A 25,511-nucleotide genomic window follows, 5' to 3' on the forward strand; every position below is an offset into this window, starting at 1 on the left:
GTGGCACTATTCACAATAGCAAAGACTTGGAACCAACCCAAATATCCATCAATGATAGATTGAATTAAGAAAATGTGACACATATACACCATGGAATACTATGCAGCCATAAAAAAGGATGAGTTCATGTCCTTTGCAGGGACACGGATGAAGCTGGAAATCATGATTTTCAGCAAACTATCACAAGGACAGAAAACCAAACATTGCATGTTCTCACTTATAGGTGGGAATTGAACAATGAGATCCCTTGGACACAGGGTGGGAAACATCACACATCAGGGCTTGTCTGGGGCTGGGGAGTTCGGGGAGGGATAGCATTAGGAGAAATACCTAATGTAATTGATGAGTTGATGGGTGCAGCAAACCAACATGGCAAATGTATACCTATGTATCAAAACTGCACATTGTGCACATGTACCCTAGAACGTAAAGTATAATAAAACAAATAAAATAAAATTATCAGACAAAAAAGAAAAAGAAACGAGAGTAATATTCTATTTAAAAAGATAAAACAGTTTTTACTTCCTTTCTCAGTTATTAGCATCCCTCCACATAACACTAAGTATACAGTAGGAAAAACTTGTCTTCAAGGAGTGACATATTCATTAAAATGAATACCAAAACTTTATTAATGAAGCTTTACAGAATTTTATTCCAAGCACCCTCATTGATTATTGCTAAAATTTTAAAAGTCCAATCCATAATAATAACTCCCACAAAGAACATTAGCTTTGAAATTTGTTGTGCACGAAGTTCACCTGGAGTGCTTGTTGAATATATAGATTCCTGAGTGTCACCTGTAATTAATCTGATTCAGTTGAGGTCAGGCATGAATCCCAGGAATCTCCATTTTAACCCATACTGCAGATATTCTAATGAAAGTAAGCTAAAAGCTGTGGTTCCATTGTAGTGGTTTGGGGGATGCAGAATAGGGTACAAGTCTCAATCCTCATTTTTAAAAGATAATAACCTTGGACCTGACTAGCATTCATTCATCAATCTGTTTAATAAATATGTATTGATTGCCTACATGTTCCAGACACTAGGTAGTAAGGATATGAGCACAAGGCAACTTCTGCCCTTGAGGAGCTTATAATTTTAAAAAGCAGGAGCTGGGTTTCTGCTGCCCTCTCCTCATGCCCTAGGTGACCAAATGACATTCTGTTATCATCATTACTTTAAGTATCATCTGGGAACATAAGGCAAAATGTTCCTTAAACATTTTCATATCTTGGACAGAAATGGTATCCAAAGGGCACTGGAGGAGCCATGAAGCCTGCAATTACTGTGTGAGGAAAGCCTTTATATTTGATGGGAAATAGGAGGATGGTAAGAGATGTCTATACAACAGCAAAGTACCTTTTCGTTTGCCAGAATTCCTGATATGTAAGTCATGATGGAGGGCTTAACTATCTGGATAATCATGTCTATGACTTTGACCCTGAAGAAATGCAAATACAGAGGGCCTACCATGATAATACTTGGTATAGAGATTGGACAGAATGTCCAACAGCAGTCTGGAGGTTCAAATGAACAGTGTTGGCAATGTTTTTGGCAGCATCATAGCCAGACTGCTTCTGGGTATGAGGTGATCTACTTCAGCTCCAACACACTGTCGAAGACTGGTTCTCCAGCTTTCTGATGAATTCTTTTCAATAAATTTGTTTTCTACTTTTGTTGTCAGGTCAGTTTCTGCTGTTTATAATCAAGAACCCCGACCGATACCAAAACCAGTATCAGCCAGTAGGTAACAGAGAACACATTCTCAGAGAAGTGGCAGGATGAAAATCTGACATTAGATATGTGGACTATGTGGGCCCCAAATCATAGAGAATCCCATTAGCACTGGAGACTGAAAGATCCCAGAATGTAATGATAAATCAGCCAACTAAATTATCATCTCTGTTTACCTTGAATGAAGTGCCCATTGAGGACAGTTCTCTCTGGGATCAAGTTGCCACTTTCATTTAAGAGTGAAAAGAGCATAGAAGTCAAAGACTACAGAGTGAGATGCCCAGTCTATCACCTTACTAGACAGCTTACAGAAAACGAATAATGAATAACAGTTCCCCAAATTCTCATATAAACATTGTTTATGATGAAGCTAAAATTCTATTTTATTTATCGATGCAACAAGGTTCAAGAAATTATGTCTGCTGAATTCACTGCCATTGTTGTAGGGCTGGTGTGACCCCTAAGAATATACAGGAGGTTTGGAAAAACTTGGACTACTTGAATCCTCACCTCCCACTGCCAGCCTTCTCCCTGTCAACGAGGTCATCTCTTTTGGCTTGAAGACATTGTCTTACCTTACCTAAGGGAGTTACCTTACCAAGTGGACGAAATTTTCTCATGTTCACTTTTTTCTTCTTTGTCTTCAAACTTAAAACCACAGCCAGGTTTCAGCATGTCCTGGAAAGACAGTTGCAAAGTCAAGTCAAAGAAGAGAAAGCTTACACACCAAACATCTTCAGTACTACACTGACTTATACCACTGGAATCTTGAGAATATATGTGAAAAATAAAACAGATTTATTGTAAGTCAAATTGAAATAGAGGATGAATCAACCTGAACATATTATTATGTGTACCTGAAATTCTACATTAAGCATTCTGGTCAAACATCTCAGAAAAGTTCTAATTCTTTGCTCAGCTGGTTTGTGAAATTTTGAACAATGTAAGGTGTTCACATAATATTAATGTGATATTCCAGTAATTATTTTGACTCAGGTAGAGAAAGGAATACAAAAATACATAAAATAGAAATCCTGGAGTAGCTTTGTCTTATACAATCTGACCGATCATTTTTATTTTTCTACTTAAGCCCCAAATTAGGTCCAGAGAAATGTCCAGACCTCTTGGAGATTATTAGGCTCTGGTTATGAGCTAATTCCAGGAGATTTGTAGTGTTACTCTGCTCTGTAAATCAAAGTGGGAGGTGATGGAGGTCAAGTGACAAGTTTTGACACTAATCTACCTCATACGAAACAAAATGAGACATCAAACCCATCTTATATTTATTTTCCCTGTTCTTGAGTGTCTTAATCCATTCAGGCTGCTATAACAAAACAGTATAAGCTAGGTAGCTTTTAAATAACACAAATTTGTTTCTCATGTTTCTCTTTATTTGGCTGATTAATTTATCATTACATTCTCAGGTATTTCAGGCTCCTGCGCTGATGGAATTCCCCATGACTTTGGGTGCACGTAGTCCACATATCTGATCTCAGGTTTTCATCCTGCCAACTCTCTGGAAGCTGGGAAGTCCAAGATTAGAGCACAGGCAGATTTGGTGTCTGCCAGGGTCCCTCTTCCAGGTTCATAGATGGCACCTTCTCACCGTGTACTCACGTGTTGGAAAGGGGGCAAGGCAGCTCTCTGGGGCCTCTTTTATAAGGGCATCAATCCCAGTTACGAGGGCTCTACCCTCACTACCTAATCACCTTCCAACAACCCTCTTCCTAATACCTTCTCCTTGGGATTAGGATTTCAACATATGAATTTTGGAAAAACACAAACATTCAGATCATAGCGTCAAATATATAGTTGGAATCAATAATCCTCATCAAATATAGAATCTGCCTCTTTGTTCTTGTCCCATGGAATTTATTTTTATTTTTATTTTTATTTTGGTGGAAATAGAAATCCCTGGATTTCTGTCAAATATTAAATCAAAATCAATTAGGTATTCCCCTGGAGGAACTCTCAGAAGATTAGTACCATTCATTATCAGTAAACTAAAGGATAGAGTGACGATGACTTCTATCACATCCCCATTCAATCCTCTAGATTGCCTCATACACAGCACAGATAATCATAAGCTCAATTAGGTCTGACTCTTATTAACGTTTCTATTCCTTGTGTTATTTCATTATTGGAGCCTATCAATACTGCTCCTGATATCTAATATGTAGCCACTGAGTTGATGAGCATTTTTTCCCTCTAAACTAAAACATCACCAGCATTTTGATCTTTATGTATATCTTTACAGTGTTGCTTCATGATTACTTCAATGTTTCACTCAGTATCCTAATTTATTCTGCAAGATATTTTACCAGATATAATGTTGAATGCCATTCTACCGCATTGAAGAGATCTTTCTTTTTTAAAGGATCTACAGAACAGGAGGCAGTAATGCAGTGGATGACATGATAAGACACATGTGTGTAGAGGGTGACAGCTAAACCTCATAAGAAAATATAGAATTGTAACTTCAGGTAAGGTTCTGAAGTTTCAGCGTTCAGTGTTCTGGAGTTACTGAAATATCATCTTTCAAGCATTAGACAAGTCACTACACATCATGAACTATGCTTACCCCACTGTTTGGTAGAGCTCTTTTGATTTAGAAAGAAATATATACTTCATTTGGTCATACTTTTCTGAACCATTTACTCAGTAACCTGAAAAACTTTAAACTTTGAGACAGATGCAGAGCAAAAGGTTCTCTGGGCCATATTCCAGGCAGCAGTGAAATAATCAATGCCCCTTGACACTCATGACTCACTAGATTAAATGATACTTGATATATCTCTGGCAGGCTAGAATATTGTGTTAAACTTTGATATGCCACAGTTGGAAAACACAGGAACAGACCCTTAGGCCATGCACTCTTGAGCAAATAACTATATTTCGTTTGGAAAACAGCTCTTGACTTTCTACTGGGTACTGATAAAAGGTAAATGCCCAGTCACAAGATATCTGGTGCTCTGAGCTGCCATTCATGTAGATGGTATTATCAGATTCATCTTATCATGTAGCTTGTTTTCATTAAGAGGAAGAGGTTCAGGTGGACCAAGTTGTGGGCAAGTTCTACAGGCAAAAATCAGAAACATGAACAGGTGAATTTTGTCACATTATCAACCCTCACCAGCCACACTATGCTTCAAGAAGAATTAATAACTATGACCTGGAATGAATTAATAGAGTTAATAAAAAGATGCAGGCATGACTGTGCATGATGGTCCAATTCAGAGGAGGGCACTCCTTAAGAAAACAAATCAAACTTATGAGTAAAAATAAAAAAGATACCGGATCTTGGGAGAATCCATGCATATGAGGAGTGCTTAAACTTAAGCTTCATTAGTTTCACAGGAAAGCCTACTTTTGCTGGTGTCAGTCAGAAGCGTATAAGGGAGGCCTAGGCTCTACCTCAATTCATGGGCAAGACAGATGGTTTTTCCATTTGGTCAGTAACAGTAAGATTTAAGAATTGGTGTTGAAGTGTTTGGGGGAAGAAGTAGATAGATGATCTTTGTCTCCTGTGAATGTCTTCCTGAGGTGCTCACCATGAAGGAGGTGCTGAGGTAATGGCATTCTCTATGCTCCTTCTCTAAACTCCCAGTGATTGCCCAATGAGCTCATGAACAAAGTAGCCATGGTGGCAGGGACGGTTGCTCTTCATGGACTCAACTACATGACTTTACCTCACAAAGACCTACCTGGCTACTGCCTATGCTGAGTGATCAATTTACAAGCAGTAGAGACTAATCTTACAATATATAATAATAATATTCTCTGGGAGAAACAGTGAGATACCTGGTGGCAGGTGATTGTGTTAAGCCAGAAGAATTTCGCAGGAAGTAAATCTTCATAAACAAGGAAGGAAAAACATCAGAAATTAAGCTTATAAACTCAGGAAAAACCAGGCAGGTTTGTTAAACCCTGGAGAGAACCAGTAAGAGACAGAAAACTAATGCATAGTTAGTATAGTATAATGGTTCACGGTCTTTCAACTATAACATTGAAGATACTCAGAAATCTAAAAGGAATCTTAAAAGAAAGAGTCAAAATCTCCTCCAATAGCTGCTCCAAAGTTATTCTTCTCATATTCCACTTTTTTTTTTTTTTGCCATGGTTTTAGGGTCCACACATTATAGCAATGGCATTATAATGAGATTATCATGAGGGATTTTTTATATATACAGGCATCTCTCAACTAGCAATGGTTTGATTTATGGATTTTCAGCTTTACAATGGGCTTATCAGGATGTAGCCCCATACCAAGTTAAGAATCTCCTTATGACTTAAGATAGGGCTATGGTTTCTACTGAATATATATCACTTTCACACCAACATAAAGTAAAAGAATCCTAAATTACACCATCATAAGTGAAGAACTATCTGCTGTTTTGCCAGCGCTATATGCACTTTACACTTAATGATATTTTCAATTTATGGTGGGTTTATAGGGATGTAACTCCATTATTCAGTTGAGGAGTCTGTGTAAATAGAAAAAGACACAGAGAGAGAGACAGAAACAGATAGAGAGAGAGAGGGAGGGAGAGAAAGAGGGAGAGAGAGAGAGAGAAAGAGAGAGAGAGAATTTGTAGTCAGAGAATCACCAAATGAGCAAAGAGTAATTGCAGCAAAGCTAAAGACAATTTAGTTAGTTCCAACTTAGGGAAAATTCAAGGAGAATTTTGAGCACTTAAGACAAAGAACAATGCAGGAAGGGCAAGAAAATCACATACATGTAAAAGACTTAATGGGACCAGGGTTCTTGAGATACCACCTAAACGTTAATAACCCAGAGCATCTCCTGATGACTCTGATCATGTCAGTGTAAGTAAAAATCGATGAAGGTGTGTACTGACGTCCCCTTACCTATCATGTAAGAATTCCAGCCCAGCTGGAATCATGAAGAGGAAAAAGGTATCATCTCACAATCCCATATCCTGTGTAAAGTGGCTTGGGTTTGGGGGCAACTTATGTTGCATTAGGTTACTTTCCTGTTCTCTGCAACCCTTGTCAATTTGAGAAAGGACACGTGGCTTAGGATTAGCCAATAGGGTGCATGTGGAGTGGAGGACTGGATTGCACTTGCAAAATAAGAGGTCATAACTGGATGAGCTCCTTGCTGGGAGTCCAGGCTTTGGAAGGTGGCAAAGTGTGAGGTAACTGGGGCTAGAAGAGAGGCATAGAGGTAAAGACAGTGGCAAAGCTAGTCATCCTGGACCATGTGGTAAATTGTCAGCAAAGTCACTAACATTACCAAATGATGAGTATGATTGGATTTACTGTATGAAGTAATGAATGATATGAGGTTCAATGCAGGCAGTGGGGCAGAAGCAGAATACTAATAGGCAGAGACGTAAATCACAAATGCATTTTCATATAAATGTCCTGTCTGTTGTTTGAGAAAAAGAAAAAATATCCTTTTTTGTTCAGCTCCAATTCTGTGTATCACACTGACCCACAATGCTGGGGACCTTCCAGGTCCTTTGGTTCTTGCCTATTGCATCCTTATGGGGCTTCTCCTGATACAACTTGCAGATCATTTCTCAAAAGGAAGTCACTGGAGAAAAAAGATCTAAGATGTAATATTTGCTAAAACTTTTTAAAATTTTCAGGGCTTTAAAAATGTTTTCTGACTTGTCAGTATGTTTTGGAGGAATAAAGAAGTGTGAGATGAACAGGGTATGGCAAAGACGTGGGGATGCAAATGAGCATTTGATCTGAGGCTAGAAGGGGACCAACCATGTTGGTCAAGAATTTATATTAGGAGAAGAAGGGAGATGTGGCTAGAAAGGAAGTAAAAGAAAGATTGGACTGGGAGATGATTTTTCTGCTGGGATTAGGGGTTTGAACTTCATCTCATAGGTAATTAAGAGAATATAAGAGATTTTAAACCAGAGGAGTCAGTGAAAGGATGCGATCTTTAACCATAGGTTTGGCAGGAAAGGCTATGGAGATTTTACCCACATTGTTCCCTTGCCCACTCTTATGGGAGGAAGTTCTTTAGTACTAGAAAGTGGAAAGACATATACTATACAGGCAAAATGAAAAATATCTACTAAAAAGAATTAATAAAAAGAGGTATTAACAAGGTTATAGTGTTACTGCAGTGTGAATGGGTGGGTGTTGTAGAATATCATTCATAGGCTGGCAGAAAGGCAGCATCCTTGATGCAGTTGCGAGTGATGAGGGAATGTTAGTAATCTATTACTAATTAATTGTCTATTGTTATATAATAGATGGTTTTAACACTTAGTGGCCAGGAATCCAGGCATGGCTTAGTTGGATCTTCTGCTTCAGGTCTCTCACAAGCCTGTAATTAAAGTGTCAGCCAGAGCTGGAGTCTCATCTGAGGCTTGATGGGAACAATCTACTTACAAGGGCATTTGTTGTGTATAGGATTTAGTTTCTCGTAGGTTGTCAGATAGAAAGCTTCAGTTCCTTGATGGCTGTTGACCACAGGTCACACCCTCAGTTCCTTGCCATGTGAGCCTCTCCATAGGGCAGTTCACAACATGGGGACTTGATTCATCAAAGCCAGCAAGGAAGAGAATCAATAGAAAGTGTCTCCTAGCAAGAGAGAAAATGTAATCTTATTTTCTATAACTATGGAAGTGATATACTACCACTCTGTTGGTTAGGAGGAAGTCATAATGCATACTCACACTCCAAGGGAGAGGATTACACAAGGGCATGAATACCGCGAGGCAGTGATAAGCGGGAAGCATCTTAGACTCCATCTGCCACAGAGAGATTGACTAAAGGTGGTGTCAGTGAGTACAGAAAAGAGAAGATTGTGGAGTGGAGAGGCATTTAGAGAGAAAAATGGAGCAGCTTTGGTACCTTGGAGATAAAGGGGCTGAAGCAGCTATGTGAGTCTTTGGGGCCATTGTTTTTTACATTTTTCTTTTTCTGAGATAACATTTTGGTTGTCCTTTCACACAATGCAATAGAAATCTTCTGGCATTAATATTTTAAACTCTTTTTCAACTTTATTAAAAGCATTTCAAAGGGATGTTTTGTGTTTAACTCTTTAAATCTTCAAGACTAGCCTATAATATATAACAATATGTATAAACTGGCCATTCTTTCTTTATCTATTTCTTTATTTACCAGAAATGACCTTGTCTATGACTTACCAACTTAGAGTTTTCTTTTTTAAATCTTGCTGTTGCTTAACTTATCTTTCCAGAGATTTTTTTCAAAAACCAGATAAGTCTTCATTATAATCAAATACTTACCTGTCTTCTCAGATGGAATGTTTTCCTTTTGCATTTGGAGAAAATGTTAATTAACATATTAGGAATGTATTTGGTACATTTGGTTGCAGATGCAGTCTAATCTTTTACTCATTAGAGCTCTTTGTCTGAATCATTCAAGTGAGTAACAGGTTGCACTGAGACATCACCAAAATGATTCAGTTATCCTAAAAGTATTCATTTTGTTTTTTTCTGGGAATATTTATGTATTATGAATTACTCAGATTGCATTTTCATTTTATAACCATGGTAACTCATATGACAACACTTAAAAGGATGGTCATGTTAATTACTTCACTAAATAAGAAATCCTGGCCAAATGTTCTGTACTGAACTTAGCAGAGAATGATACCAGTATCCATAGGAACTAAATCATCATTGAAGATTTTGTCCTTTGGGGCTTTATATTGATGTTGACGAACCTCAGTGAAAAAGCTGAGGTACATTAAGATATTTAATAGTTGGGCTCAGTTTTCCCTTTTGAGTTCCATTTCATTTCCACTCATTATTTATGTGTATCCTTTATGGAGGAGTTTATCCTTTGCTACTGGAGTTCATAAAGGGAAAGGCATTTATCAAGCGCCTGCTATGGGCTAAATACTTTCTCTATGATCTGATTTTATCTTGCCAACCATCTTTTTGAGGTATTGAGTTCATTCAGTGATTCTTCTACCTATTGACTATGTTCTTTAAGCAACATGGACATATCTTACAATTGGAATTGAGATATTTGAGATTTAACACAAAGTCCATCTGATGGTAGAACCCACGCATTATATGCCATATTTTTTCTTCAGTCTGTCTTCTCCACTTTAAGATCTTGTCTGACTATAGCAGGGTATTTATACGAGTGTGTGTGTGTGTATGAGAGACAGAGAGAGACACACACACACAGAGTCAGTGTGTGTGCTGTGGGTGGAGGTCAGATTTTTCCATATTCACATTCATAAAGGTGTGTTATAATGAACCTACTTCACGAAGAGGCAGAATACATGGTGTAATGTCATTTACCATGGGAAACGCCCTTTTCTAAGAGAATATACTTTTCTCCATCTTTAATGAAGGTAAAATCTTAAATGTAGGCCGGGCGCGGTGGCTCAAGCCTGTAATCCCAGCACTTAGGGAGGCCAAGACGGGCGGATCACGAGGTCAGGAGATCGAGACCATCCTGGCTAAGACGGTGAAACCCCGTCTCTACTAAAAATACAAAAAAAAAAACTAGCCGGGCGAGGTGGCGGGCGCCTGTAGTCTCAGCTACTCGGGAGGCTGAGGTAGGAGAATGGCATAAACCCGGGAGGCGGAGCTTGCAGTGAGCTGAGATCCGGCCACTGCACTCCAGCCCGGGCTACAGAGCAAGACTCTGTCTCAAAAAACAAAAAACAAAAAACAAAAAAACAAAAATCTTAAATGTAATAATACCCAAGGGTTAACATGCAAATGGAAATTAAACTCAAGGAGTTAATTTCATATGTAAAAGTGACTCACAGAAGATCTTTCCTTTTTGAGATCCATGTTTCCAGGGCACTGAGCATACTGAGACTAAAGGTTAGACTGGAAACTTGGAATAAAAGGCTGAGGCCGGGTACAGTGGTTCATGCCTGTAATCCCAGCATTTTGAGAGGCTGAGGTGGGTGGATCATTTGAGGTCAGGAGTTCAAGACCAGCCTGGTAAACATGGTGAAACCCCACCTCTACTAAAAATACAAAAATTATCTAGGCGTGGTGATGGTCACCTGTTGTCCCAGCTACTTGGGTGGCTGAGGCAGGAGAATCGCTTGAACCTGGGAGGTGGAGGTTGCAGTAAGCTGAGATCATGCCACTGCACTCCAGCCTGAGTGAAGAGTGAGACTCTATCAAAAAAAAAAAAAAAAAAAAAAAAAAAAAAAAAAAAAGAAAGACAGAGAGAATGAAAGAAAGAAAAAGAAACAGAGAGAGAGAAAGAAGGAAAGAGAAAGAAAGACGAAAGAAAGAAAGAGAGAGAGAGAAAGAAGGAAAGAAAGAAAGAAGGAAAGAAAGAAAGAAAGAAAGAAAGAAAGAAAGAAAGAAAGAAAGAAAGAAAGAAAGAAAGAAAGAAAGAAAGAAAGAAAGAAAAGAAGGAGAAAGGCTGAACATCAGTTTGTATCTGCTTGTCCCGAAGTGAAGCCCAAAGAACAGAGGTTCTGTTATGATATTGTACTCCAACTCATCACATCATGTCACAAATAGACAATATGTTAGATGTGGGGATTAAGTGGTCAGTGAAATCAAACACAACCTCTGCCCTCCTGGTTCTGGCAGTTCAGTGATGGAGACTTGAGAATCAAATAATAAAATGATCCCACAAATAAATGTACTATTGCAACTGTTGTAAGAACTATGAAAAAAAGTGCAACGTGCTATGAGAAGGAATAAAACTGGGGGCTGTCATGGGCAAGGGAGTCAGGGAAGGTTGCTTTCCAAAATGAAATCTGAATTGAGATCTAAACCTATCACCTTTTCCTTAATCCTGCCTCCCCATATGTGTTCTCCATCTCTGTAAATGGCCTCACAATCTATTTGCTAAAATGAGAAATACAGAAATCAACTTTGACTTCTCTCTCTCCTTCATCTCCCACTCAATCATCAGATCCTACTTTTCTATCTACAAAAGTTATTTTCTTTTTGTCCACTTAGATAAGCCTTGTCTCTGCCACCAGCCAACATCTATATCTGGAATAACTCAACAGCCTCCTAATTAGTTTTCTTCTGCCTCAGGTCTTGCTTGCATTTTGACCTTGCCAATCACAATTCATTTCCCACAATGCAACAAAAAATAATCTATCAAAAATACAAATATAATGGAATCACAACCCTATGTTAATTTTTTGGACACTCCCATTGCCATTATGATGAAATATAAAACTTTAAGATGGCTTTAGACCCTTTATTATCTGACACCTGCTCATTTCTGTAACAGATTTTCTTTCTACTTGCACAGTATCCTCTGGCCATCTTCAATTTCTCTGTTTCTGGAGTAAATCCTGTTCTTTCTTCCTTCCTATCCATTTATCTGAAACACTTTTCTTACTTCCTTCTCTCTGTCTCTCCTACACCTGGTTATCTTCTACTAATCCTTAAGGTGTTCGTTTTCTGATTTCACTTCTTTGTGTAAACTTCAGTTCCCAAAAGTAGGTTCGGACTCACATAGCACCTGTCACACTGGGTCATAATTGCAAACTTTCATTGTAGTTTGTACTACAGTCTAATCCCTTACTAGACTGTGACTTGTCTGAGGGCAGGAGTCATATATTTTCCTGCTCACCATTGTATCCCCTACATTAGAACAGTTCCAGGTTCACTGCAATTGCTCCCTGAATATTTATTAAAAGACAAGGAAGCAGGAACAAGGGAAAGAAGGGGAGAAATAAGGGAAGATGAGAGAGAGGGAGGAAGGAGGCTGGGAAGGAAGAAAGAGATAGGGAAATGAAGAAGGGAAGTTGGAAGGGAGGGAAAACAGAAGGAATCCTTAGAAATGCTGCATCGTTCTTACCTTATTTAAATGGCTTTGAAATGGGGAACTTTGCTCATCTATTTGAGCAGGACAATACAATAAAACTTACCACAACAATAAAATGTTTTGTACTTGTTCTGACCAATGTGGTAGTCACTAGCTACATGGAGCAATGTGAAATGTGGCCAGTGTAACTAAGGAATCAGATTTTTAATATAATTTTATTTTAAATTTAAACAGACTGCTTGGTTAGCTACTATATTGGATATCATGGCCTAGAGGAGCCAATGGCAGGGCCAACCTTGCATGCACCCTCTGGACAACCCCCTCTTTTAACATTTCTGCTTCCTTGCTGCTCAGTATCATGTTCTTCACTGCAATTTTCCTAGTGTGTTTAGGAATTTTTCTAAACTTCTCCTTGCCAGGCTGGGCAGCAAAAGTCAAATAAGCATAACACATAGAATGCCATTTACACTTCATTTTCAACAGCCTTAATGAGAGTCATTTCGATTTTGCAAATACTGGTAAGTAATGTCTATCTATATTATGAAGAGCTGTATTTTTCCCGAACATTCTCTATAACAGTAAAATAGTGAAATAAACAAATAGCCTCTCAGACTATTATGCTGAATCCTACAAAATCAGCTAAAATAAGCACCAAAGTTTAATTTGAACATTGCTTTTCATTCCTTCGGCATACAGAGAAAACAACAGGCTGCAGAATAGCAGGAGGCAGGCAGGGCAGGGAGAGGCAGAGAGAAAAGCGTAAGAGGAAAAGTGACTTAATCTTTGCCTCCTCACACCAAGCTTAATGACAATCGATCAGTCATCACTCTTAGAAAGCAGCAGTGTGGAGAGGGAAGAGCACTGAACTGGGATTCAGAGTCTTCTACTACATTACACAGACCTGCCTGGGCAAGCTATACAACTCTGAAACTCAGTGTTTTTCTTCTTACAATAGGGAAATTACACCCACTCTCCCTTTTTGGTTAGGTTTTTGCGAATCTCATATGAAACAGTATATGCTCAACGAATATACAATATAAAGTTTTTTTCTTTTTTTTTTTTTTGAGACAGGATCTCACTGTGTTGCTCAAACTGGAGTGTAGTGGCGCAATCACAGCTCACTGCAGCCTCAGACCCCTGGGCTCAAATGATTCTCCCGCCTCAGCCTCCCAAGTGACTGGGACCTGGCATATGCCACAATGCTCAACTATTTGTTGTATAGGGACATGGTCTCTTTATATTCAGTACAGGTGCTGGTCTCAAACTCCTGGGTTCAAGCTGTCCTCCTGTCTTGGCCTCTCAAAGTGCTGGGATTTTAGGGGTGAGCCACCATGCCCAGCCAGTTATTCTTACTGTTATGCAAGATGAGGCAATTTTAAAATTTCAGCACTCTCTGACCCGAAATAAAAACATCAGGACTGAAACTAAGCAAAATATATTATTTTCATTGTTTTAACAGCCATACTAGCCCACTTACCTTTCTTCGGTCCATTGAAATTATCCTGAATTTTTTTCTAATCAATATTTCTTGCAGGAAAGTATTTACTTCCTCACTCATCCTGGAGCCTGGAAGTGCCATATAGTTTTATACCAGTGGCCACATTATGTGTTGGTTGAGTAGATGGAGAAGGGAGAAGAATTGGCAGGAGAGCATTGGAATTCAAGATATAATGATGTCTGCAGATAAAATATATCTTTGGATCTCTCTTATCTGGCATTTTCCTTTTAAGTATGTCCTTCAACTTCCATATTATACTAACTTACTTCTCTGAGTAGGTGCCCACTTACTCTTAAATGTTATAGTCCAGTTCTTGTGCCAAGACATCTTCTTATCCTTGAGAGAGGTCATCCATTCAATAAGTTTAATTGCCTTTTCAGCTATATTATAACTACAAGAGGTGCTCCATGAAAAGGAAGAAAAACCCCTTAAGATATCTCCAATCTGAAGGTGGAACTCAGATGCCTGCAGATGACACAATGAACTAGCAGGGCAGAGCAAACTAGGAAAAAATAGACTCTGCCTGTGTGTAATATAAAACCTCCAAGCTTTCTAACAGCCTCCCAGAGTGTTGTAATAAAAGTCACCCATTTTCAATAGCATTCCTACTTTGAATAAAAAGAATATTGACATTTTGTGGGTGAAAATTTCAATTTGCAAATTTTATTTTCAGTACAGACAAAACCACCAGAAAATGACAGCCTAGAAACTAATTACACATGGAGGATTCCATTAGGTTAGATCAGACTAAGTGGCTGCTATAGTCAAAATATATTTCAATTGATTTTAATAAAGTTTAATTATTTACAGTATGTTATATTCTATGTGGGAAGATTACACATATTTTCTGACATATTTCCATTATGAGAAAACAGTTCCACTAAATAGGTCTAGCATCATTAAAACCTCTATGCACAAATTTTGACTTAAATGAAATATTACCAGTTTTCAAGGTTTGTATTAATAAAATGTTTGTAATAATAAAATTATCACCTAATCAATTGTGACCCACGTATACAAACACAGTTGCTTTCTTTGTACATCCATCCATCCATGCATCCATCCATCATAGAGGAAGTTTGATATGAAGAAATAACAAGATATTTAAAACTGGAGAGACCTGGCATTGAATTTAGATTCTACTATTTAATAATAATTATGTCTCTGGGCTTTAGTTTCTCATTATAATATGAATACATACACTATCTAAACAACAAGTTATTGTAGCATTAAGGAGTATAATAATTGTTGTAGGATTAGTTTTTAAAGTTTAAATTACAATTATCGAATCTTGGTTGAGATAAGGCCAGGTAAAGCAGCTATTAGCCTTGTATGGAGGAGGTCCCTCCACTAAATAGTGATAAGAATCCCATATCCTTCATTAGAAGGAGATACTCAAGCCATGTTCATTGTCATGGCTCAGAGAGTAAGTGTTTTGGTTACCACATGTTGTGGATCAGAAATAATTTTAGACTAGTCAGCATAATATTCTTAAATATTTTAATTTCTATTATGTCAAATTATGTCTTTCTAATTCAATTAAAGTAATTGAAAACTAAGTCATTATTTTTAAAATAATTATTTTTTAAACATCATTGAAAAGCTAGTCTTACTGTGATAAGCAGAAGCTAGAAGTGGCAGAGCAGCCAGGATACGGTACTGTGCCAGTTTTTGTTCCTGTTGAAAATGGGTGGCTTTTATTACAACACTCTGGGAGGCTGCTAGAAAGTTTGGAGGTTTTACATGACACACAAGCAGAGCCTATTTTTTCCTAGTTTGCTCTGCCCTGCTAGTTCATTGTGTCATCTGCAGGCATCTAAGTTCCACCTTCAGATTGGAGATATCTTAAGGGGTTTTTCTTCCTTTTCATGGAGCACCTCTTGTAGCTATAATATAGCTGAAAAGGTAATTAAACTTATTGAGTGGATGACCTCTCTTGTTCTTGTTCATCTGATAGTTTTTTAACCAACTTTATTCATCCTGGCTTCTCCTTTGAGAAGAAGTAATAAAAAAAAGAGGGTTCAGCAGCAATCAAGTCTCAATTGAAGATAAGTCATTGGCATTTCCTCTGTGACCATCTCTGTGTATATTAAGAAAGTCAAAAGGCAGTTGCTGCCATTTCAAGTTTTTTTTTTGGTGTACAAAACCCATATGAATATATCTTTGCCTAATGTCAATACATATGTAACTCAGTCAAAATGTGTGATAGACTAGGGAGAATTAAAACTGGCATATATAAATGGCTTAGGTTAAACTCAGGAACCATTTCTGAACAAAGGAAAAAATAAAAGCGCCTTGAAGAATGCTTGCTACAGAGTAAAAATAAAAAAGATAATTCATTTCATTCCCCAAACATTGACTGAGCCCCTACTGTGTGCCATGTACCATCTATTCTTGGCCAAATTAAACTAGGTCATTGCTCTGGAGAGGCCTATAATGCCATACTGGAGGAATTCACTGAAAGATATAAATAACATGAGTTTGATAAGTGTGATGATAAAAGCACAGCACATCGTGGCCTCAAATAGAAGGAAGGAGCTCACTCAACTGGCAGGGGAGGAGGAGGTTAATGTAAGAGAGTGCTATTCTCAGAAACATGGAAGACAAGGGGTTTATGAAACTTTGGTCTGTGTCAGTCTTGTGCTTGAGGCTGAAATGCTGTCTTGGCCTTGGGATCTCTCCCTATTAGTGGAGCAGTTTGGCAATAAAACAATGGCACAAATCCTGGCTTTACTACCCTCCAAGGTGCTCTCATTCATTCATTTATTATTTCATCTTTTCATAAAATATTATCAGAGTATTTACATCATATCCAGCGGTTCCACATCTGTGGATTCAACCAACTAGATGGAAAATATTTGAGAAATAAAAGGGTAGTTGTATCTGTGCTAAAATATACAGATTTCTCTTCTTGTCATTATTTCTTAAACAATATGATATAATAAGTACTTATGAAGCATTTAGATTGTATTAGGTATTATAAGTAATCTAGAGATAATTTAAAGTATGTTGGAGGATGTACATAGTTTATATGCAAATACTACATAATTTTATACCAGGGACTTGAACATCAGTAGATTTTGGTATGGGAAGATGGGGTGGGGTTCTGGAACCAAGCCTCCCACAAATACTGTAGAACAACTGTACTTACAATGTGCTAGACACTCTGTAAACAGAATTAATAATAAAATGGATATTATTCTATTTTTGTGGAGCTTATAATATATAATAAATAATTTAATAATTGGAAACAACAACAAGAATCCATAAACATGCTTTCGTACATTATACTACAGTATGGACAAAGAGGAAAAGGGAACACAGAGAACATAGAGTAAACCTACCTTAGGCATCAGCATGTGCCTCTCCAGGGGTCATGTTTACATTGAAGCATGAAAGAAGTGGAAGGGTGAGGAGTGGGAAGCATGAGACAGCAGTGGCAGGGGAGGCATTTCAGGGATGAGAAGGGTGCCCAGGGGCTTAGTTGGGAATGAAGAGTAGCATGCTTAAGCTGCAAAAGGTGGCCAGTGAGGGGCAGCTGTAGTTTGGCAAGGAGGAGGCAGCACAAAAGTGCTCACTCAAAATTTATTTACAATCATTTCAAAGTGTTCTCTCTTCAACTCAGGTAGAGTAATGCCAGAGTTACTGAAATAATATGAATAGGGGTAAGGTGATAACCAGCCTCTACACACAACAAAGAGGCAAGGCAAAACCAGATAAAGTGGATTATCTCCATCTGCCCATTGGCATTCTCTGCCTCCTGCTCTGTTTGGATCTCTTGAGGGATTCTGGATGCAGAGGGTCTTGATTCAGCACTTAAATCCTGCTCTCGTTTTGGTGGAAATATCAAAGACACCTGCTCTTTGTGATCTGTTAAGCAAGTTCTGTGAGTCAGGCACTGTCCATGGTGCCCGCATCCTAGTCTTCCTGACCCGTGAGCCAGGTGATGATGCTGATCTGCTTCCAGTCAGCTGAAGGCTTCCGATCTCCTTCAGAGTAAATCCTAGAGTCCTTTTGCTCACTTTCAAGGCACTAGATTTGCTTCCTCCTCTCTATCAACTCCATATACTCTCCCTCACTCATTTGGACCACTCAGTAGAGATAGCTCTACAAGCAGCTCAGTTCACTAGGCAGGTGATGTCTCAAAGTCTTTGCTCTGCTAGTTCCTCCGCTGGAAATACCCTTTGCCCCAGCGACATGATGGCTCAGTCCTCTTACTTTGTTCAACTCCTTTCCATCTCAGCGAGGCCTTCCCCATACATTCCATCTAAAATTGCACTCCAACCTGACCCTCTGCATACTTGCTTTATTTTTCTCCATAGCATGTATCTTCTTCTAATAAGCTATAAAATGTACTTAAACTCCAAGAAGGCAGAAATTTTTGTTTGTTTTGTCCATTGCTTATCCCTAACTCCAAGAATAGTGCCATAGTAGATATTCAAAGATATTTTTGAAAGAATCTCATTTAATCTTCACAAGGCAGCATGCAGTGACTAGCTAAAAATGATGGTGTTTTCATAAAGTTTTATGAAAGTTTTTATGAAAGTTTTTCTTCATAAAGTTTTCATAAAGTCACAAAAATCATTTCATTGACAAATTAAAATATTGTATTGATGAATATAGTAAATGCCCACAAAATAAACTTAATGTTGCATTCACAAGATTTGGTAGTTTTTCAACCTCATGAAACAAAAATCAGTTACTTAATTATTATAGCTAGTAATTTTCTTTGCTATTAATTGTATATTGTTTGCATTGTGACAACACTATATCCAGTGACTGCATTTCAATTTGAAATTCAAAACTGTAGAAATAAAATAAAAAGTTCTGGATAAGATTTCAATGCTATTCTTATAACATGATATCTCTTGTTTTCTGGTGTTATGGTATAAACTCTGCATTTTAATAAATTATATATTCAAAGTATAAAGAAAAATTGGTCTCCAACTTCATTTCCAACAAAATATTGGAAAATGTTTCATTTTGCTGGCATTTTAAATTTAAAATGTAAACTTAGATTGCAGAGGGTTTGTTATTGTTGTTGTACTGCTGTAAGAAATGAAATGCAAAATAGAGCAAAATTGGAAGAAACACAACTAGCCAGACAGATATGTCTCCTTTCTAAAATTACGGTGTTTAAATTTCTCAACTTTGTATTTATTTGAACTTAATGTCTTCAGACACAAGCCTCTCAGGCTGTTAAATGGCTCAGAAGACTATACACTAAAACACTCCTGTGTAGGCTTTTTAATTAGCTACTTGTTTTTGATCACATAAAGTGTCACTTCTATTCTCATGTTGAACTCTAGACTGTCTTCTCCACGAGAATACTGAGATTATTGGGACAAACATGCTCAGTCACTATATTCCTTCTGAGTCTAGTTATAACATGTTGGATCAAGAAGCTTCCTTCCAGAATGTAACTGGAGAGCTCAAGTTGTCAATTCAGGCAAGTTGGCTAAGTGAGAGAGTGTGAGTAGGTTGGATCTTGAGTCTATGGAGTGAGACACTGGGCAAGAGCAGCAGTGGGGAGCTGAGTGAGTAACTTCAGCACAGTGAAGATGGCGATATGCCTTTTCCCTTGACCTCCTTCTTAGGTATTCTGGTGTATGGGGGCATGTGGGCACAGGATTTGGGGTCCCATCCTCAGTCGCTGATATTCTCTTGGCTTACAAATAGATTCCAGGTGAATTAACTATAGACTAAAGGATGGGGTACAATGATCAGACAGGGCATGGTGGTTCCAAATCTGGGGAAAAGTGTCTTTCAAAGCTATAGCATCTATCCTTCCAGAGAACTACTGGGCTATAGCAAAATGATAAAAATTAATCTTTAAAATTCTAACACTAATATTGCTTCACAATCTGATCAAAAACCCTAACAACGTGATGCTGTGTGTGTGTGACAAACTCTTCTACAGTGATACTAATATTCTTGTAGCTCTAGTAGCTCTACCCTGATGTAAAATCTCCCCAGGTGATGTAAAACTCAATGCCTTAAGATAGTAAATCCCTCAATGCATGGCCACTGACCAGTAAATAAGTGAATGAATAAATGGTCAACAAAGGAACACCCACCTCTGAGCAAATATTGGCAGTTTACCCTAAAGAGCAAGTAATGAAGCTTTCTGATAATTAGCATTTTCCAACTTAGCTTTTTTAAAGGCTATCGATAAAAACATTCTTAATAAAATTAGACATTACAACATTTTTAAAAATGGAACAATTTAACAGTAATAAAATGATTTTCTTTCAGTGACATATTAGAAACTATGTTTAGAAAACAATTTGTAATCTTACACAAACCATGTGGACTTTAATACATACCAGAAAAAGCTCATTTGTACAAAGCTGTCTGTTTACTAATTTTAATTTTCTTTATAATATAGTAGCTTCGATATAGGTATGTGAACCAATTTGCTGACCTCTATTCCCTTCTCCTGTTCTGCCCCCAAATGGGATGAAGGTAGCACTTCAGAGTGGGCACATCAAGGAGACTTAGTCCTAGACAGGCTGTCCTGCATCTATTTTTCTTCAGACAAATTGAAGTGTTTCAGTTGATGGTGCCAATCAACTGGAAAACCCATTTGCATAACTCCAAGGAATATACCTCAGACAAGGTAGAATGAGGTATATGCCCTGGGGTTCCTTGTCTGGCACCAGGAAAATTTAGGACACAGACACACACGAGGAGTTTAGGAGTGGAGGTTTAATAGATAGAAGAGAAGAGAAAGAGAAACAGCTTTCTCCATAGAGAGAAGGGTCTCTGAGCAGTAAAGACCAGCTGGTGGCAAATGCCCCAAGTTTTATAGTCCAGTTTGAGGAGGCAGTGTCTGATTAACATTGGGTTCATTCGATCAGGTATGACATTTACATAGTACATGGGGAAGGCTGGTCACTCCACCCTAATAATCTTATGCAAATGGATTTTCCAGTTGATTGGCACCATCTTGTCTGCTCCTTTACAGTACACATGGCTGGCAGAGAAGGGAAGATGGAGCCGCCATCTTTAACATGCCTAGTCCTTAGTTTCCACCAGCATTCACCCATGCAAGCTCCCAGTTTGCAGGATGCTCTTTGTTAGAAAATGATTTGGGCCACTTTTCATTAAAAGGATAAGCCTTACCGAGGACTCCATGCCCTTCTATCTGCCTAAGTGATTTCTTCTTTACTCCTGTATCAAAATTACTGAATATGTACGGTGGCTTACTTTACTCACTTACAAAATGACAGGAAGAACATCTGCCTTCCCTGCCACCCAGGTAATGGGGAAAGAGCTTTGAAAATTCTGAAGCAGAATACAAATGTAAAACACTAACATGACGTATCACCAAGAAAGTCCCTTTTTGCTTCCGGAGAGTGACTCTACAGCTGTCGGCCTCCACCCAACTTCTAACTGGAATGTGTGGGAATTTCTAGAGAGACTGGCCTTATCTGGAAGTACAAGGAACTATGTGGCTTACTCTCTAAATTCAGAGGCAAAGCTGCTGAGATTGTGCCTGCTATACCACAATAGAGCTGGACAAAAGCATTTATTTAAGATAAACCAGTTCTGAAAATCCTACTGGATCTGGTGTATACAGGGAAGCCTGGGGGTAGAGGGTGTCCTCAGATTGAGATGATGAAGGTGTGACTATCTGTTACGGGCTGAATATGCTCCCCTTCATTCAAATTGTGAAGTCCTAATCCCTAGTATCTCAGAATGTGAGTATATTTGGAGATAGGGCCTTTAAAGAGATAATTAAGATAAAAAGAAATCACTAGGGAGGGACCTAATCCAATATAACTGGTGTCCTTGTGAGAAGAGGAAATTTGGACACAGACAGGTACAGAGGAAAGTGTGAAGACAAAGGGAGAAAACAGTCATCTACAAGCGAAGGAGAGAGGCCTCAGAAGAAAGCAAACTTGTTGACACCTTAATCTTAGACTTCTAGTTTTCAGGGCTTTGAGAAAATAAATTTCCATTGTTTAAGCCACCCAGTCTGGGTACTTTGTTATGGCAGCCATAGCAAATTAATACACTCTACCTTCATCTTTCTTTCTCCATGCAAGAAGGGAATACACTGGACCTTAAACCTCTTTTTTCCTCAAAGAGTGTGCCCAAGCCTTTCTCCTACTAGGTAGGTCAGTGGTCACTGGCCTTAAAGTTGCTGAGTCACTGAACTTGCACCATCACTGATTATTTGATGTTGAAAGGGTAAGAAAGATGACAGGAGATGGAGGGTGAGACTGCAAGGGAATCCCAAGAGCCATTTGCATTGGCACCACTTGGTGTGAGAAGAATACTCAAGTCTCCTGTGGACCTAATGGCTGCTGTACAAAGCAGCTGGATCCCATTAGGAGGGGTTCCTGGTAGAGCAAGAGGTTCTAAGAGAAGATTTTTCCACTGGCAGAGTGAGAGTCAAGAAGTTAGGCCTTGGCAGACCCACCCTTGCCAATGTGGAACACAGAAGTATGCCCTCACCTGGAGGAGGTCTCCAATGAGCCACAGGTAAACAGCTCTCAGCTATTCAACATTCGAACATGAGCTATACAGGAGAATCAGTAGCTATTTAGGGATAAATCCCAAAGTAGTAGTAACCCAGTAATAGGGGACGGTTAACTTGGAACTGCAACCATGTTGGTGATCAGAAAGAGAAAGTCTGTGTCCTCCTTCCCTCATCAAGGAGGTGGTTGGAGAGGGCAGACTATATCCTTCCTTAAACACACCTCCCTTTCCCCAGGCAGCTCTATCTTCCAAGTCTGGCCCATGAAAGTGGATAAGAGGAAAAATTTTAGTAAATAGTTTGGGTTATATAAATTATTGACTGACCTAAATTTTACATTGCATTGAGGAGTTAAAAAAACAAACAAACAAACAAACAAAAAGTCCTTTCTGGGCAGAATGGGAAATTTGGGGTTCAAATGTGTGCAGTCTTGAGACTCAAGTAAGTTACATATTGTATGTATCAGCTCTGAAGCTCCCCAGTCAAAACCACTTAATACAAATGAAATATAACAAAGTTGTTTGGTGGGTATTTTACTCCAACCTAGTAAAGTTCTCTTTCATCCTCAGCATTTTTTTTCAAAATTTTGTAATTCACCTCAGTCTTATAATCCCACTCTGAAATTTCAATGTTGCCTCTGGAAAAAAAAAAAAAGAAAAAGAAAAAGAAAAACAAAAAACACAAAAAAAACAAAACAAAACAAAAAAAAAACAAGACTAGCAGTATGATCCTGAACATGTCACTTAACTTCTCTGACAATTAGCTCATCTGCAAAATGGGGATAATAGTATCAGTTTGCAGGGTGGTTGTAAAGAAAAAAATGATATACAGCTTGTAATGTTAAGTCTGGCCCATACTACACACTTGATCAATGGTAGTTACTATTATTATTATTAACAATACTTATATGAGTGAATCTTATATTCCAAGAACACTAATCTATCAATGTTATCCAAAATGGGATACTGATGTTCCCATGCAAGCTATCCATCCAGAAAATATATGGCACTCACTGGGGAACATATACCCTGATGTCAATTGTCACCTTGGTGAAGCCTTTTTTGACTCCTACTTTTTCTTCCCTTTGTCCTCTTTCCCATACTGCAGAAGTAACTGTTTACTCCACTGTGCTTTGTTCAATATGCTGGAAAAGTACTTAGTACTTTAGTTTCTCCAACAAAACAATGAAGCTAGTCAAAGGGTTAGGGATGTGGTTTACTCATATTTGTACCTAGTAGATAGTATGCTCAATATTATTACTTTGAATAAGATTGTTGGCTGCTGTATTCTCACCTGCAAATGAGGTGTTGGACTAGGAGATGCTCTACGACAGTTGTATCAGAATGCTCTGGAGAGCTTGTTAAAATGCAAGTTTCTGGCCTCCATGCTCAGTGAGCCTGATTCAGCCAGTCAGGTTAGGGTCCAGGACTTTTTAACAACCTTTTAACCCCTCCCCATGATTACTATGTAAGAGATCCGCCCACGCTCCCCTTCAGCTCTGGGATTCCATGATTACGTGAGTCAGATAATTCGGATCTGAACATGCCCTTCACTCATTTCCTAATTCAACTCTTTGTGGGAGAAAAAAAGAGGTTTTACTTTTTTTCTTTCCAATGTAGCAGCCAATTTGTACTGAGAATCAATTGCTCACTGTTGAGCATAGAAGTATTTTAACATCCAAATTAGTTCAGTATTGATGAAGCATTTCATGAAATTGTTTCAGGGCCCACAAACTAGTCTATTTTCATGCAGATGCTTTAAAATGGCCTATCAAGCATCATCTACAGTATTTCCAGCTCAAAACAGTATTTCAAGAAGCTTTAGGAGCTTTGGAGCTCTAGCTCCAAAGACCCATGGGTAAAATTCTGTGAGGCTCATGCAGCAGATCTCTAACCTGTAACTCTTGTGTATCAAATCTGGTCACTTTATTTGTAATAGTACTCTCCCTCCTTCAACTCAAATATCAATATCAAAAGCCCCACTTTTTTTAAACAAATAAGAAAATAGCTGCTTTAAGGTTGCAACATCAGCTGTAAAGGACATGTATTAGAACAGTTCCAGGTTTTAAAACGGGAAGTGCCTGGCCATTTTGCATCCTCTGAACTGTCCAGCATCTTCTTATTCACTTAGCCTATGTAGCTGGAGGAAAGAGACAAAATATTAAAACTTTTGAAGAAGGATCTAAGACCTGTGGTCACTGGGCAGAAAAGGAAGAAGCAAAAGAAGTAGGCATCTGGCATCTGGGAAGTTCTGTTTGTCCTTGGCACCTTCTGCCAATATTTCCTTTCCCTGAAGAAAAAGTATGAGAAAAAAGAAATTGGGCATCCTTCCAATCCTCGATTGAATTGCTGGCAAACTCTGATTAATTATTCTGGGGAATCCTGGTTGAAAACCTAACATGAATATGCTGCTTCAGCAACTATCATTAGAAAAAAATAATCAGTTTAATGTATCTGCAGCAGTGCTCACTGGGAATGGTTTATCCTATGATAAACACAAAATATACATCTTCTTCAAAACCTGTAAATTATCTTTGCTCCTCTGTAAATATTAGAGAATGTTCTCTGTTCTGGCCTTCGTATACTCAGGACAACCCACCTCCAAGCTTGGGTTTCCTAAGAGATAGATCATAGAGAACCCTCAAACACATTGTATTTATCCTTAAACATACCTTTTTCTCCAAATTTCTGCTACTTTTCTACCTTGATTATCTGGGAAGTCCACATTGCAGTGTGCTGGTCTGCACATGGCACATGCACTGTCATTTCTCCTCCCTGTGCCAGTAGCAGATTTCATTATTTTTTATTTTAAAAATTTTAAAACATACCATATATAGAGATGAGTATACATAATATATATGTATAGTTTGCATAATAATAAAAAAATCAGTTTATGCTCTACTCAGGTTAAATATAAAAACATCCATGGAATTTTAGTAGCTCCTCCCTGATTTGTGCCACTTTTCATTGCTCACAGAGAAAACAACTGTGCTGAATTTTATGATATTTTCTTCCTTCTCTTTTTAGTTTTATCACTGTATTAGGCCATTCTCACACACTA

General features: G+C 38.3%; 1 long non-coding RNA gene across 1 annotated transcript in view; it reads right to left on the reverse strand.

The window, feature by feature from the left end:
* LOC140712512 (uncharacterized) overlaps window positions 1–25,511 on the reverse strand; it is a 273,874-nt gene that overhangs the window by 150,706 nt on the left and 97,657 nt on the right. Inside the window, exon 3 of the long non-coding RNA XR_012094115.1 lies at window positions 2,333–2,412. This is a non-coding gene — a long non-coding RNA (uncharacterized lncRNA). The remainder of the gene's footprint in view (window positions 1–2,332; window positions 2,413–25,511) is intronic.

The sequence above is a fragment of the Chlorocebus sabaeus genome, chromosome 9 (assembly GCF_047675955.1).
Source record: "Chlorocebus sabaeus isolate Y175 chromosome 9, mChlSab1.0.hap1, whole genome shotgun sequence".
In the NCBI taxonomy this organism is placed as follows: domain Eukaryota; kingdom Metazoa; phylum Chordata; class Mammalia; order Primates; family Cercopithecidae; genus Chlorocebus; species Chlorocebus sabaeus.